This window comes from Gossypium arboreum, chromosome 5 (assembly GCF_025698485.1).
Source record: "Gossypium arboreum isolate Shixiya-1 chromosome 5, ASM2569848v2, whole genome shotgun sequence".
In the NCBI taxonomy this organism is placed as follows: Eukaryota; Viridiplantae; Streptophyta; class Magnoliopsida; order Malvales; family Malvaceae; genus Gossypium; species Gossypium arboreum.
This window is the reverse complement of record NC_069074.1, coordinates 64,555,806-64,570,093: the sequence shown is the minus strand read 5'-3', so window position 1 is coordinate 64,570,093 and position 14,288 is coordinate 64,555,806. Positions and strand designations below refer to the sequence as shown.

The window sequence follows — 14,288 nt, the reverse complement described above, 5'->3', positions numbered from 1 at the left end:
TATTGGTAGGGTAGTTGTTGGTAGCCTAGAGGATGTTGTGGTCTTTGATTTCCTTGACCACCTCACGAGAAATTGGGGTGGTTCCTCCAACCTGCATTATAAGTGTTACTATATGGATTGTTTTGAAGACGAGGATTATTACCCATGTAGTTTAATTGCTCGTTATCCATGTTGTGGCCATAAGGTTGGTATTCCAAATGGTTTGTTCCACCTCCACTTGCTTCACACTGCATTACTGGGTGAACCTGTGAAGAACTAAGAAAACCATCAATCTTTTTATTTAAGAGTTTTACCTGATTAGAGAGCATGGTGACTGAATCGAAGTTATAAATGCCGACTATTTTCGTTGGCTTTGTCCTTATGAGTTGCCATTGACAGTTATTCAGTGACATCTCCTCTATAAACTCATAGGCATCTTTCGATGTTTTATTGTTGATGGTTCTGCCAGCAGCTGCGTCAACCATTTGTCGAGTCAAAGGATTCAGACCATTGTGAAATGTTTGTACTTGGAGCCAAAGTGGTAACCCATGGTGGGGGCATCTTCTCAAAAGGTCCTTATATCTCTCCTATGCATCGTAGAGTGTTTCTAAATCCATTTACACAAAAAAAGAGATATCATTACGTAATTTAGCCGTTTTAGCCGGCGGAAAATATTTTAGTAAAAATTTTTCGGTCATTTGTTCCCAAGTATTAATTGACCCTCGTGGTAACGAGTTCAACCACTGTTTAGCTTTGTTCCTCAATGAAAAGGGAAACAACTGAAGAAGTATGGAATCATCAGAAACGCCATTAATTATAAATGTATCGCACAGTTCTAAAAAGTTGGCTAAATGAGTGTTGGGATCCTCATCCTGCAAACCATCAAACTGAACAAACTGTTGTATCATTTGAATAGTGTTAGGTTTTAATTCAAAAGTATTTGTAGCTACAACAAGTCTAACTATGCTCGATTTAGTTCCTGTTAAAGAAGGTTTAGCATAATCATACATAGTGCGTGGAGTAGGATTTTGATTAACCGCGATTGCAGGAGGTAGCTGATTGCCTTGGTTTCTCTGCGGTTGGGGGTTGAGTATCGTCTTCTTGCTCGTTATCCGTGTATCTTAAGCTTGGCCTTATTTCTCTTTGGTTTCTATGAACTGTATGATCGACTTCTTCATCAAAAAGTAGTGGCCCTGACGGGTTTCTTCTAGTCATAAACTATAAGAACCTCCTAAGAGAAGAAAAAAGTAAATAAGTAAGTAAAGAAAAAAGTAAATAAGTAAGTAATAATAATATAAAATTAAATTGCAAAATGGATAAAGTAATAAAAATTGAGCGTTCCTAATATTGTAGTTCCTCGAAAACGGCGCCAAAAACTTGATCGCGTGATTTCGTGATAGGTTTTAAATATTTATAATTACTCGTTCTTGAACTAACTATTATTGCGATGTAGGCAAGTGTACCTATCGAACAGTAGTATAGTTTTAGCAAGACAGGATTGTCAAACCCAAAGGAACTAGAAGTACGAGTAATGACTGTCTTTTTATTGTCTAGCCTAAGAATAAAGAGGTTTTGTTTTAATTAACTAATTATCTAAACTATGAACTCACAAAGAAAAGAATTGGGGAATTGCTTTTGGGGGAAATCGATTGACTTAAGACAATACCTAAGTAAAAATCCACCTAGACTTTACTTGTTATTCTGGCTCCGAATCGGACGATTTATTCATTCAACTTGTTCCGTAGAGACCCCTAAGTTATGTTATTATCCCTATTTAAGACTAATAACGTCTAATCCCTAGATTGAATAACCGAGAGTTTTTTGTAATTAACACTCTAGGGTTGCATTAACTCGATCTATGGATCCCTTTATTAGGTTTCACCCTAATCCGACAAAATCTTGTCACCCTATGTCTAGGCGCGCAATCAACTCCGCTTAATTATGACAAATGTACTCTTATACAAGGTCTATTCCTCCTCTGAATAAGAGCTTGTCTTGAATCAGTATCCTGGGATATCAAAACAAGAATTAAGAACACATAATTAAGAATAAGTTAAATATTTATCATACGGTTCAGAAAATAATAACAAGATTCATCTTAGGTTTCATTCCCTTTAGGTATTTAAGGGTTTTAGTTCATAACTAAATAAGAAAACATCTCAGAGGAATAAATAATACAAAACATAAAGAAAAACCAAAACTCCTGAAGGGAAATTGAGGAGAGATCTTCAGTCTTGATGATGAATCCGGCTTCTGAGATGGATCAATCAGCTTCCTTGGAGTAATTCCTTACTCCCTTATCTCCGTGTGTCCCCTTCTTCCTTCTCTAGAGTGTATTTATAGGCTTTGGAATGCCTAAAAGCCCTCAAAATTAGCCTTTTCCGAATTGGACTCAACTTGGACTCGGTAGGGACACGCCCGTGGCACACGCCCGTGTTCGATTACTTCAGGCTGTGTTCGAGCCTGTCAAATTGACACGGTCGTGTGGTCTGCCCATGTGAGGAGGTCCAGGCTGTGTTGATTTCATACTTTGGCCCATTTTCTCCATTTTTGGCTCATTTCTCGTTCCTTTCGCTCTTCTATGCTCTCCTAAGTATAAAACATGAAATTAAAGCATTAGGAGCATCGAATTCACCAATTCTAATGGGAAATCATCCATAAAATGCATTAAAGATGGGGTAAAAATATGTATAACTTACAGTTTATCACAAGCCAAATCATATGGCTAAATTTACAACTCAAAACATATCACTATGACACTAGTCTATACATGCCAGATACCATATATATACAAAGCTTCCAAAAATACCAACAAGATAATCGATAGTCCGATGACGATTCCAGACAATCCCAGAGTTCAAGCTAGCTTCGATGATCTATAAAAACAAAGAATGAACACACAAAGTAAGCTTTAAAAGCTTAGTTAGCCGTAAAAAAAAAAGCTATCATATAAATCACTGCATTTACATCACTAGGCCAAGTACAAGTAAACATACATATATAAACACCAACCTTTCTCTTTGAATACATATTCATTGCATCATGTAACTCATTACTTACTTCACTTTTCAATACTCATGGAAACTTCATAAATACCTGAGTCGTTTAGTCGTTAACACATTCTTTCTTGACTTATCTTTGCCCGTTGAACCATTCAGAATCGTTAAGGACACGCGAAAATCACATAAGCTCGTACAATGGATATCCCAAATATGGTCTTACATGTTATCTCATAACGATGCCACTGCCCCAGACAAGGTCCCACACGAAATTAATTAACAATGCCAATGTCCTAGACATGGTCTTACATGTAATATAGACACAATGCCAATGTCCCAGACATGGTTTTACATGTAAACACATCTAGATAACCTAATGTCATGACATCCGTATCCTATACTATATCTAAGGTTCGTACGGGACTTTCGAATATCGTAACTCTGTTGTTTCTTGCTCGTAATTGTTCATTCAATATTTATAACATTTCAATGTATAATATACACATATAATCTAGTTTAAATGCATTCATTTGTATATGAACTTACCTCGTAGTCGGAATAAACGGATGGGTCGACTATTCGATAACTTTTGTTTTCCCCCAATCTAAATCTGATTTCTTTCGTTCTTGATCTATATACATTCAAAATTAACCCTTTTATTCATAAATTCATTCAATTTCATCCAGAGCAGATAATTTAGGTATTTTTTCACTTTAGCCCCTAAAGTTACACATTTATTCAATTTAGTCCCCATTTCATAAATACACAAAATTAACAAAATTTCCTTATACACATGCTTGGACGAATATTCCCTTAGTTCATATAAGCCTATATCTTTCATTTATTTCACAATTTAACCACACATTTTACACTTTTCACAATTTAATCCTTTTTATGCAATTTCACTAAAAATCACTTTACAAAACATGATAATCTATCAATAAATATTTATTTTCCATCATCAAACATTCAAGAACTCAAGCATTCATCAATGGAAACTTTCAAAATCATTAACACTTTCAAAAATTGAAGCATGGGCTAGCTAGAACACGAAGCAACGATCACAAAAACATAGAAATAATAAAAAAACTGAGCTCAAAACATACCTTAAACAAGCTAAATAAGTGCTGAATGGTTTAAGCTTTCTAAGCCCTATTCTTTTCTCTATTTTTGGTTAAGAAGATGGACAAAATGAATATTATTTTTTTATTTTAATTAATTATTAACTTAATAATCAATTTCCAATTTATCCTTAACGAATAACCTTTAAAAACTTATAATCCATGTCCATAAATGTCCATTATCACATTAAATGGTCTAATATCAACATAAGGACCTCTCATTGAATGCCTCATAGCAAATAGACACTTTTAACATATAGAATGCAACTTTTTCATTTTATGCGATTTAGTCTTTTGGTCAAATTAACCATTTAAACGATAAAATTTACACACAAAACTTTCACACATACATATTCATATACTATATACACCAAAAATAATATTAAAATAATTTTTCGGCCTCAAATTTGTGGTCCTGAAACCACTGTTCCAATTTAATGAAAAACAGGTTGTTACAACTCTCTCCCTAGGGATTTTCGTCCCCGAATATCTTACCAGTGAATACGTTTGGATATTTTTTTCTCATAGCATCCTCGGGCTCCCACGTAACTTCTTCGACCCCGTGTCGATGGCATAATACTTTTACTAATGCGATTTTCTTACTTCTCAACTCTTTAATCTTACGAGCTAGAATTCAAATCGGTTCTTCTTCGTAAGTCATATCAGATTGAATCTTAATCTCAGAGGGAATAATCACATGCTAGGTATTTGATTTGTATCATCGAAGCATCAATACGTGAAATACATTATGAATCTTTTCTAACTCAAGTGGCAACGACAATCTACAATCAACCGACTCATACACTTGATAATCTCATACGGCCCGATGAATCTCAGACTTAACTTGCCTTTTCTGCCGAATCTAAGTATTTTCTTCCACAGAGACACTTTCAAAAACACTCTGTCCCTGATCTAAAACTCAATATCTTTTCATTTCAAATCTGCCTACGATTTCTGATGATCTGACGCTACTTTCAAATTTTCACGAATCACTTTCAATTTCTATTCCGTCTCTTTAATCAAATCAACCCCGTAAATCTTATTCTCGCTGAGCTCAGTCCAATACAAAGGTGTTCTACATTTGCGACTGTACAATATTTCATAAGGTGCCATTTTTATACTTGTTTGAAAGCTGTTATTATATGTAAATTCAATTAATGGCAAGTATCGTTCCCATGTACCTTCAAACTCAATAATACAACATCTCAACATATCCTCGAGTATCTGAATAATCCGCTCGGATTGACCATCCGTCTATAGGTGAAAAGTGGTACTGAAATGTAGCTTCGTATCTAAAGCATCTTGCAGTTTCTTCCAAAACCACGATGTAAATCTTAGATCTCTATCCGAAACAATAGAAATAGGTACTCCGTGCAATCTTACAATCTGAGAAATATACAACTCAGCAAGTTTATCAAGTGAATAATCCATACTCACAGGAATGAAATGAGTTGATTTTGTCAGTCTATCAACAACCACCCATATCGTATCTTTCTTATTCGGAGATAAGGGCAAACCTGATACAAAATCCATCGTGATTCTATTCCATTTCCACTCAGGAATCATAATCGGCTGAAGTAACCCAGATGGTACCTGATGTTCAGCTTTGATTTGCTGACATTAGACATTTCAAAATGAATTTAGAGATATTATGCCTCATACCAGTCCACCAGTAAAGTTGTTTCAGATCATTATACATTTCCGTACTTCCTGAATGAAAAGACAAATGACTACTATGTGCTTCATTAAAAATCATCTGAATCAACTCTGAGTTTCTTGGAACACATATTCAGCCTCTGAATCTTAAACAATCATTAGAATCAATTTGAACTTCTAAATCAGGGTTCGAATTACATTGAGCCCATTTTGCTAACAATTTATTATCAACTTTCTGAGCTTCACAAATCTGCTGTACAAACAACGATCTTGTTTTCAATTCATCTACTATCGAACCATCATTACACAAAGCTATTTAAGTGTTCATCGCATGTAAAGCGAATAGGGATTTTCGAATCAAAGCATTACCAACAACATTAGCCTTTCCCTGATGGTAGTCAATTACTAACTCGTAATCTTTCAACAATTCCAACCATCTTCGTTGTCGCAAATTCAAATATTTTTGAGTCATCTAATATTTAAGCTTTTGTGATCAGAATAAATGTGACATTTCACACCGAACAAATAGTGGTGCCAAATCTTCAATGCGAACACTATAGTTGCTAATTCCAAATTGTGCTCGGATAATTCTTTTCATGTGGCTTTAATTGTCTCGAGGCATAAGCTATGACTTTGCTTTCCTGCATCAAAACACAGCCCAGACCATTCAACGATGCATCACTATAAATTATGAATTCTTTACCCGGTTCTGGTTGAACCAACATTGGAGCTTCGGTCAATAAGGCTTTCAACTGATCAAAACTTTTCTGACACTTTTCTAACCACTCGAACTTAACATCTTTCCGTAGCAGTCTCATCATCGGGGTTGCAATCATAGAGAAACCTTTTACGAATCATCTGTAATAACCAGCAAGTCCTAGAAAACTTCAGACTTCAGATACATTTCTTAGAGGCTTCCAATTTATTATTGTAAAAATCTTACTCGGATCTACTCAAATACCCGACTGACACATTATACCCCAAAAAACCAACTTCTCGTAACCAAAACTCACATTTACTGAACTTTGCAAAAAGCTGTTTACCTCGTAAAGTCTGTAGCACTATTCTCAAATTTTTGGCATGCTCAAATTCATCTCGTGAATAAATCAAAATGTCATCTATATTCACAATAACAAATCTGTCCAAATACGATCTAAAAATATGATTCATTAGGTCCACAAAAACAATAGGTGCATTCGTTAGTCTGAAAGGCATAACTAAAAACTCATAATGTCTGTACCTCGATTGAAAAGTAGTTTTCGACACATCAGAGTCTTTAACTCTCAACTGATAGTAACTTGATCTCAAATCTATTTTTGAAAACACTGTAGCCCCTTTCAACTGATTAAACAAATCATCTATTCGTGAAAGAGGGTATTTATTCTTGATAGTCACTTTATTAAGCTGTCGATAGTCGATGCACATTCTCATAGTTCCGTTTTTCATTTTCACAAACAAAACTGGTGCACCCCAGGGAGAATAACTCGGTCGTTCGAAACTTCTATTAGTCAACACTTGCAACTAAGCTTTCAACTCTTTCAATTCGATCAGTGCCATTCTGTACGAAGCTATCGATATCTGAGTTGTTCCCAGTACTAACTCAATACCAAATTCAACCTCTCGAATTGATGATAAACCCTGTAACTCTTCAGAGAACACATCTAGGTAGTCACACATAACTAGCATTGATTCGATCTTTTTTTCAGTCACTTTGTATCAAGCACATAAGCAAAATAAGCTCGCAACCCTTTCTCACATATTTCTGAGCTAACATCGATGAAATCACTATGAGTAAACCATTCAAATCATCAGACTCAATTCGAATAATCTTATTATTCTTACATCTCAAATCTATCATTTTTTGTTTGCAATTCACAATAGCATCATGCAACGTTAACCAATCCATACCCAAGATTATATCAAACTTATCAAATGGAAACAACATTAAATCAGCCGGACAACAATTATCCCGAATCATCAACAGAAAATTCTTGCATACTTTATCAACCAAACCACATTGACCTAAGGGGTTCGATACTCTAATCACAAATTCAGTAGACTCTACAGGCAAAGTCTTACTGGATACTAATGTTTCACATATATAAGAATGAATCGATCCTGGATCTATCAATGTAACTACAGTAGTATCATAGAGAGTGAAAGTACTGGTAATGACATCTGGAGACGAAGCTTCTTTGCAAGCATAAATAGCATAAGCTCTAGCAGGTGTACGAGCCTCAGATCTAACAACAGTGTCTTTAGTTCCCCTCTGGCTACTACTCATATTACCCGTGTTTCTAGGTCATCAACCTCGAGCTGTTGTGTTATTTGGCCTAGTATTCTATTCCATCTCTTGCTCAACCAAATCAGGGCATTCACGAATGAAGTGATCTAATGATCCACATTTAAAACAAGCTTGAACTTTTAATCTACAATTGCCAGGCTGTCGTTTACCGTAATGTTTTCACTTAAGTTGATTTGGTCTGACGTTACCAACACTAGCTATAGAAGTAGCTTTCGAACTCATAGGTAGTCTGTCTTGATCTTGTTTAGAATAACCCACAGTAGCCTCTGAATGGCTAAAATCATCTCGGAACCTCTTTGATGCCGACTGAAACGACTTACTCGATAATCTTTTTCGCACTTCTCTAGCTTCCAAGTTGGCTTTTCTTTTCTCTTTCCCAAGTTCCTCAGCTTTACACGCTCGTTCGACAAGCACAACAAACTCTTTTATTTCCAGAATCCCAAATAACAAACTGACATCTTCATTCAAACCATCTTCAAATCTCTTGCACATAATTGCTTCAGTTGAGACACATTCTTCTGCATATTAACTTAATCTCACAAATTCTCCTTCGTATTCCGTAACAAACTTACGGCCCCTGATTCAAATCAAGAAACTCTTTGCCTTTCTGATCTATGAATCTTTGACTGATGTACTTCTTTCTAAACTTGTCCTAAAAGAACTCCAAGTGACCCGTTCTTTCGGAATCACTGATATTAATGTCTTCCACCAATGGTATGCCGTATCTGTAACAGCTCGATTTTGGGGCTAGTCAAAATAGTAATTTGGAACAACTAAACCGAGGTTAAGGAAATTATTTTAAATATCATTTTATGTATTTTAGCATGATTAGATAAGTACATGAAAATTTTGGTGAATTAATTTTAGCGATTGCTTGCTAAATTGTGAAAAAGGACTAAATCGCATAAAGTGCAAAAGTCCTATTTTGTTAGATAAGGGTGTCAATTAGCTAAAGAAACTAAATTGGGGGCCTTAAAGAGCAATTATACCCTTATAGAATAGGGTGGCCAGCCATAGGGGACAAATGGATGGGAAAGTCATAATTAGGTGGTGTTTTGGTCACCAATTTTAACTAGTTTTAAATAAAGTAAAACAAAAAGGCTTCATCTTTTTATTTCTTCTTCTTCTTCAACCGATTTTCATCTTCTAAAGGGGGGTTTTGAGAGCTCAAAATATTATCCATTAACATCTTTTACAAGTAAGTCATTTATAAGGTTATTCTTAATAATTTTTGTATTTTTGGACTCCTTGTAACATAAGCTTTCTATGAAGGGGATTATTTTGCAAAATGGTTGAGAGATTAGGGTTCTTCCATGAAAGAATATGTAATTTTCTGAAATTTTATGGAAGAATATGAGTATTAGATGTGTAATAAACAACTTTTATGAAGGGATTTTTCATGAAAACCCTAATAGGGACTATTTGCATAAGTTGGAAATTTGTTGATAAATGTGAGAAATAATGGAAATTTTGGATTGCTTGTAGTATAAAAAGTAAACATCTAGGCTTATAATATGAAGAAATTCTATAAAAATCGATATTTGAGCATAGGGGTAAAATGCTCATTTTATGAAAGTCTAGGGGCAAAATAGTCATTTTGCCCAATTATGAACTTTCGGGCATCTAAATTGTTATGCTGATAAAATAAATGAATTTTATTAATTTAGATCAAGAGAAACGTGATTCGGGTCTTGATCGGGGTAAGAACAAAGTTTACGAGGATTAAGCTCGTCTTCATCATTTTGTATCGAGGTAAGTACATATGTAAATAATGTGTTATTGAAGCTTACTTTGGTATATTTTAATAATATACATGTGTAATTAGCTTATTTTTGTTATGTATCTAAATTCTAATTGTTGCCATGAATGTATAAATGACATGTTATGCGAGTAAATTACAATGTGAGCAAATGCAATGCTATTCAATTAGATATGAAGCGCCGTTGAACCTTAGACATAGCATAGGATACAAAGGGGCATGTTATGAAAATTATGTGGTTTGAACTCATGAGTTGAGTCTGAGTTCATAGATAAATGCTATAGGTAACGTGGGTACGGGTACTGACTTTGTGTACAGACTCGTGAGTTGCTCAATGAGCAAATGTTACATGGTAGCTATGGGGTTCGGGTCCTGTGTAATATCCTGATTTTGGGCCTAGTCGGAATAGTGGTTTCGTGACCACAAAATTCGAGATATAAATAATTATTTTATGATTATTTTAAGGTCTATGATATGATTGCATGATTGTGTGAAAATTTCGTGAAGAAATTTTATGCATAAAGTGCTTAATTTGAAATTTGGGACTAAATTGAATAAATTGCAAAACTTGTGTTCTAGAAGTATTTTGCATAAAATTGAATTAGATTATTAATTAGAGGTCCTTAAAGAGTAATTTTACCAATTTCTAAGTCTATGGACAAAATTGGACATGGATGGAATTTTGGAAAGTTTAGTAGTAAGGGCATTTTGGTCATTTAGGGTAAAATGAATTAAAATACAAAATTAAAAGCCAATTTTGCTCATCTTCAACCCCATGGCCGAATATAGCAAGGAGAAACCATGGCTAGGGTTTTCAAGCTTCCAAGCTCGATTGTAAGTTTGTTCTAGCCTCGTTTTTAATGATTTTTACGTTTTAGAGTCCCTAGCTCGATTTAGCTTATGCTAGCAATAATTTAACCTAGGGTTTATATTTGGAAAAATACCCATAGGTGAAATTTGTGTATTTTGGTGTTTTATGATAGAATATGAGGTTTTAAATTATGTTAGACAACTTGTGCTACTCGGTTTTAAGTGAAAACGAGCAAAAGGGCTTAATCGGTAAAAATACCTAATAGTCATAAGTACATGTTAGAGTGAGAATTTGATGTTGCCATAGAAGGAAAAATGATCAGCATGTCATAAAACATAAGAAAATAGGCTGAATTTTAATTTACGAGCTTTGGGGCAAAAGTGTAAATATGCAAAAGTTTAGGGGCAAAATTGTAATTTTTCCAAAATATGATTTTGGGTCAATTTGAATAATGTGAGTCCTAATTAGACTATATTTTAAATGATAGAGCAAGGAAAACTGAAATTGGGCTAAAATGGGGAAAATACCAAGTTGTGGACGAAATGGTAAAATAGCCATTTTCGCATACGAGGTAAGTTCATATGTAAATGTTGGTAACATAGTTATTATTTTAAATGTTTTAATGTTTTTTAAATGATATGATAATTATTATGAAATATTATACTTGTGATAATTGTTTGATAATATGTCAAATTATGTGATATACTTGGAAAATGTGAAATACTACCGAGTATCGGATCGGCATTCCGTAGAAGATGGTTGAGACACATGATTGGGAAAAGGTCCGTTGAACCTCGTGAATGGATTAGGATACAAGTGACATGTCACCGGGGATATTTGGGCATCCGAACTTGTTGAGTTGAGTCCGAGTTCACTTATGGATGCGAGCGTCCGAACTCGTTGAGTTGAGTCCGAGTTCGTGAGATGTAACTCGGCATCCGAACTCGTTGAGTTGAGTCCGAGTTCACTTATGGATGCTGACGCCCGAGCTCGTTGAGTTGAGTCCGAGTTCACTTATGGGCGGGTTACATGGTAGCTTGGCTACATATGTGGCACTTATGTGCAAGTTATCCATGTATCCGAATTATATTCGATGTGTTCAACGGGTAAAGTTCTACTCAAATGGAGGAATACTCAAGATGAAAGGGATGTATTGGTAAGTGTTGTGAAATGGATACTTTGAACAGGTATGTACTTAACCCTCGGGTTGAAAACTCGATATAACAACAATATGGTAAGATGATAAATGAAAAGGTGATATGAATGTCTTGGTGATGATTATGCAAATGATGTTTTATGTTTGCTTATATGGTTATGTTACTTGCTATTTGCATGTGAGCTTACTAAGCATTTATGCTTACTCCTCCTTTTCATTCCTTGTAGTGTTGACAAGCCAGCTCGGAAATCGAAACGGTCGGAGGCACGCTCACACTATCCGTATACCATCTTGGCATAATGGCTTGTATATTTTGAGTATGGCATGTATAGCATTATAATCATTTTGTATATATGGTCTTATGATATGGTTATTGAGTGGTATGGAGATAGAAGTGCTTGGTAATGATTAGCCATTGGAATGGCTAATCATGATCATATTTGGTATTATGTATGTCAAATTGCTAGCTAATCCATGGAAACCATGAAATAGGTAAAATTTACCATAAAATAGATTCAGACAACAGCAGTGACGTGAGTTTGAAAAATCACTAAAAATAGTAGAAATGGAATTAAATAATGAATAAGTTATGGAATCGAAGCTTGATGAGTCTATTTTCATATGGAATAAGCAAAACAGGTATATGAGCTATATTTTATGAGATGTTTAAATTTTTGTGAAACAGGGCCAGAGTGATTTCTGGATCCCCTGTTCTGACTTTGGAAATTCACCATAAATTTTACAAAGATAATTAGAAGTCATGCTTTATATGTACAGATTCCTTATTGAGTCTAGTTTTATTAGAGATAAACGGCATAGTCATTGAAGCTCTGTACAGGAGATATCTGATTCGTAATACACAGAGGTCAGAGTAGTTGAACCCTGAAACAGGGAGACTTTAACTAATAAACTGTACTAATTGGCCCAACCAAAATTCTAGAAAAAATTAGTAGATATATATATGAGTTTAGTTTCAGGAAAAATTTACGGAATTGGATTTCGAGTTTCGTAACTCGAGATATGATTTTTAAAGCGACTGTGATGCAGTTAGCCAGCTTGTCTAGAAATTTTAAAATGAATTGTATGAGCTGTTTAATTAATGAATTAAGTCCGTTAACACCTCGTGTTCGACTCCGGCAACGGTATCGGGTATGGGGTGTTACATTTAGTGGTATCAGAGCAGGTTTAGTCGGTTCTCGGACTAACCTAGCATGTGTAAAAGTTTAGCTATACATGCCACTGATCTGTGATAGTGTGATGTCTTCTGACGCGTATAAGTACCGTCTTATTTAGACAGGGTACTCTCCAACTGAGCTGCGCCAACCATGTTCAATGTTAAGTAAAGGTATTTGAGTAAAATTATGATTATGATAAGTCTCGGTTCAGAAAAATATGAATAAAAGTTTATGATACATATGTGATAATATGTGAGATGAAAGTTCATGTTGTGATAAATATTCATATTTGCTTAATGCTCATATGATGTAGTGTATGTGGCTTACTTGATAAGATGAACGGAATAAATAGAAAGTAGTGGAGGTATGAATAAAGGTCATAATATTATGATACGAATGAAAATGTACTTGTCTTGATTGGATGTCGAATGTTGATGAATGTTAATGGTATATAATTTTATGAGGTAAAGGATTATAATGAAATGAACTTATCTATGTTAAATTGTTGGACTGAATTATATGATTGTAATGATATGTACATGATGATGCACGAAATGAAAGTTGTGATTGTGATGCAAATATCTATGTTTGTTTGGCCTTATATAATGTCATGAGTATGAATTAATTTAATTAATTGAATGGATAAGTAAAGCTGTCTAGAAAACATAGAATGTATGCATAAGTATATTGTCTAAATGGGACAATAGGAAAATTGGTGTAAGCCAACATGAATGAATGACATGATTTTGATGATGTTACTATGATGATGGAAGTTGTGTCATATGTGTATGTATAAGAAAGTCGAGTCGAGGTCCTACAACCCTCCCCTTACCAAAGTGGTACTTATAATGGAATTTCATGAGATTTGTATTGAATAAGTTTCTGTTGAAAACCCAAAGAGTTCGGTGATAGAATAATTATAAGTATGATCCGAGATTGAAAATGAGCTGATAAGTAAAGTCGAGCCGAAAGTATCGATTGATATAAAGATTATTGGAATTATGCATCGTCCCGAGTTAGAGAAGGAATTCTCTTTGGTAAATCAAAATTTATTCGAATCGACATTCTTTAGTGAATGATTTAATATGAAATTTGTGACGCAGAACTAGTTGGGGAAATGATATTTCAAATGTGAATTATCCGAGTGTGACGATTATGACCGGACAGATTTAGCGATCTCTTTTGAGATGTTCTATGTGTTCACCCGTTCTCGAAATATTTCTATGGCTATTGATCTTCGAAGAAATTCTTGTTATATGGGAATGTCTTCTAATTTGGTGTTGGATGAAAGCATTGGTAGTCTGATGGTTTATAATTTATATTGCTC

At 34.6% G+C, this 14,288-nt stretch overlaps 1 non-coding gene across 1 annotated transcript; it reads left to right on the top strand.

Annotated features, from left to right (window-relative positions):
- The first annotated feature begins 522 nt into the window (after positions 1–522).
- LOC128293563 (small nucleolar RNA R71) lies at positions 523–629 on the top strand. The gene has a single exon (XR_008283744.1). It is a non-coding gene; the product is annotated as a small nucleolar RNA R71 (small nucleolar RNA).
- The last annotated feature ends 13,659 nt before the right edge of the window (positions 630–14,288 follow it).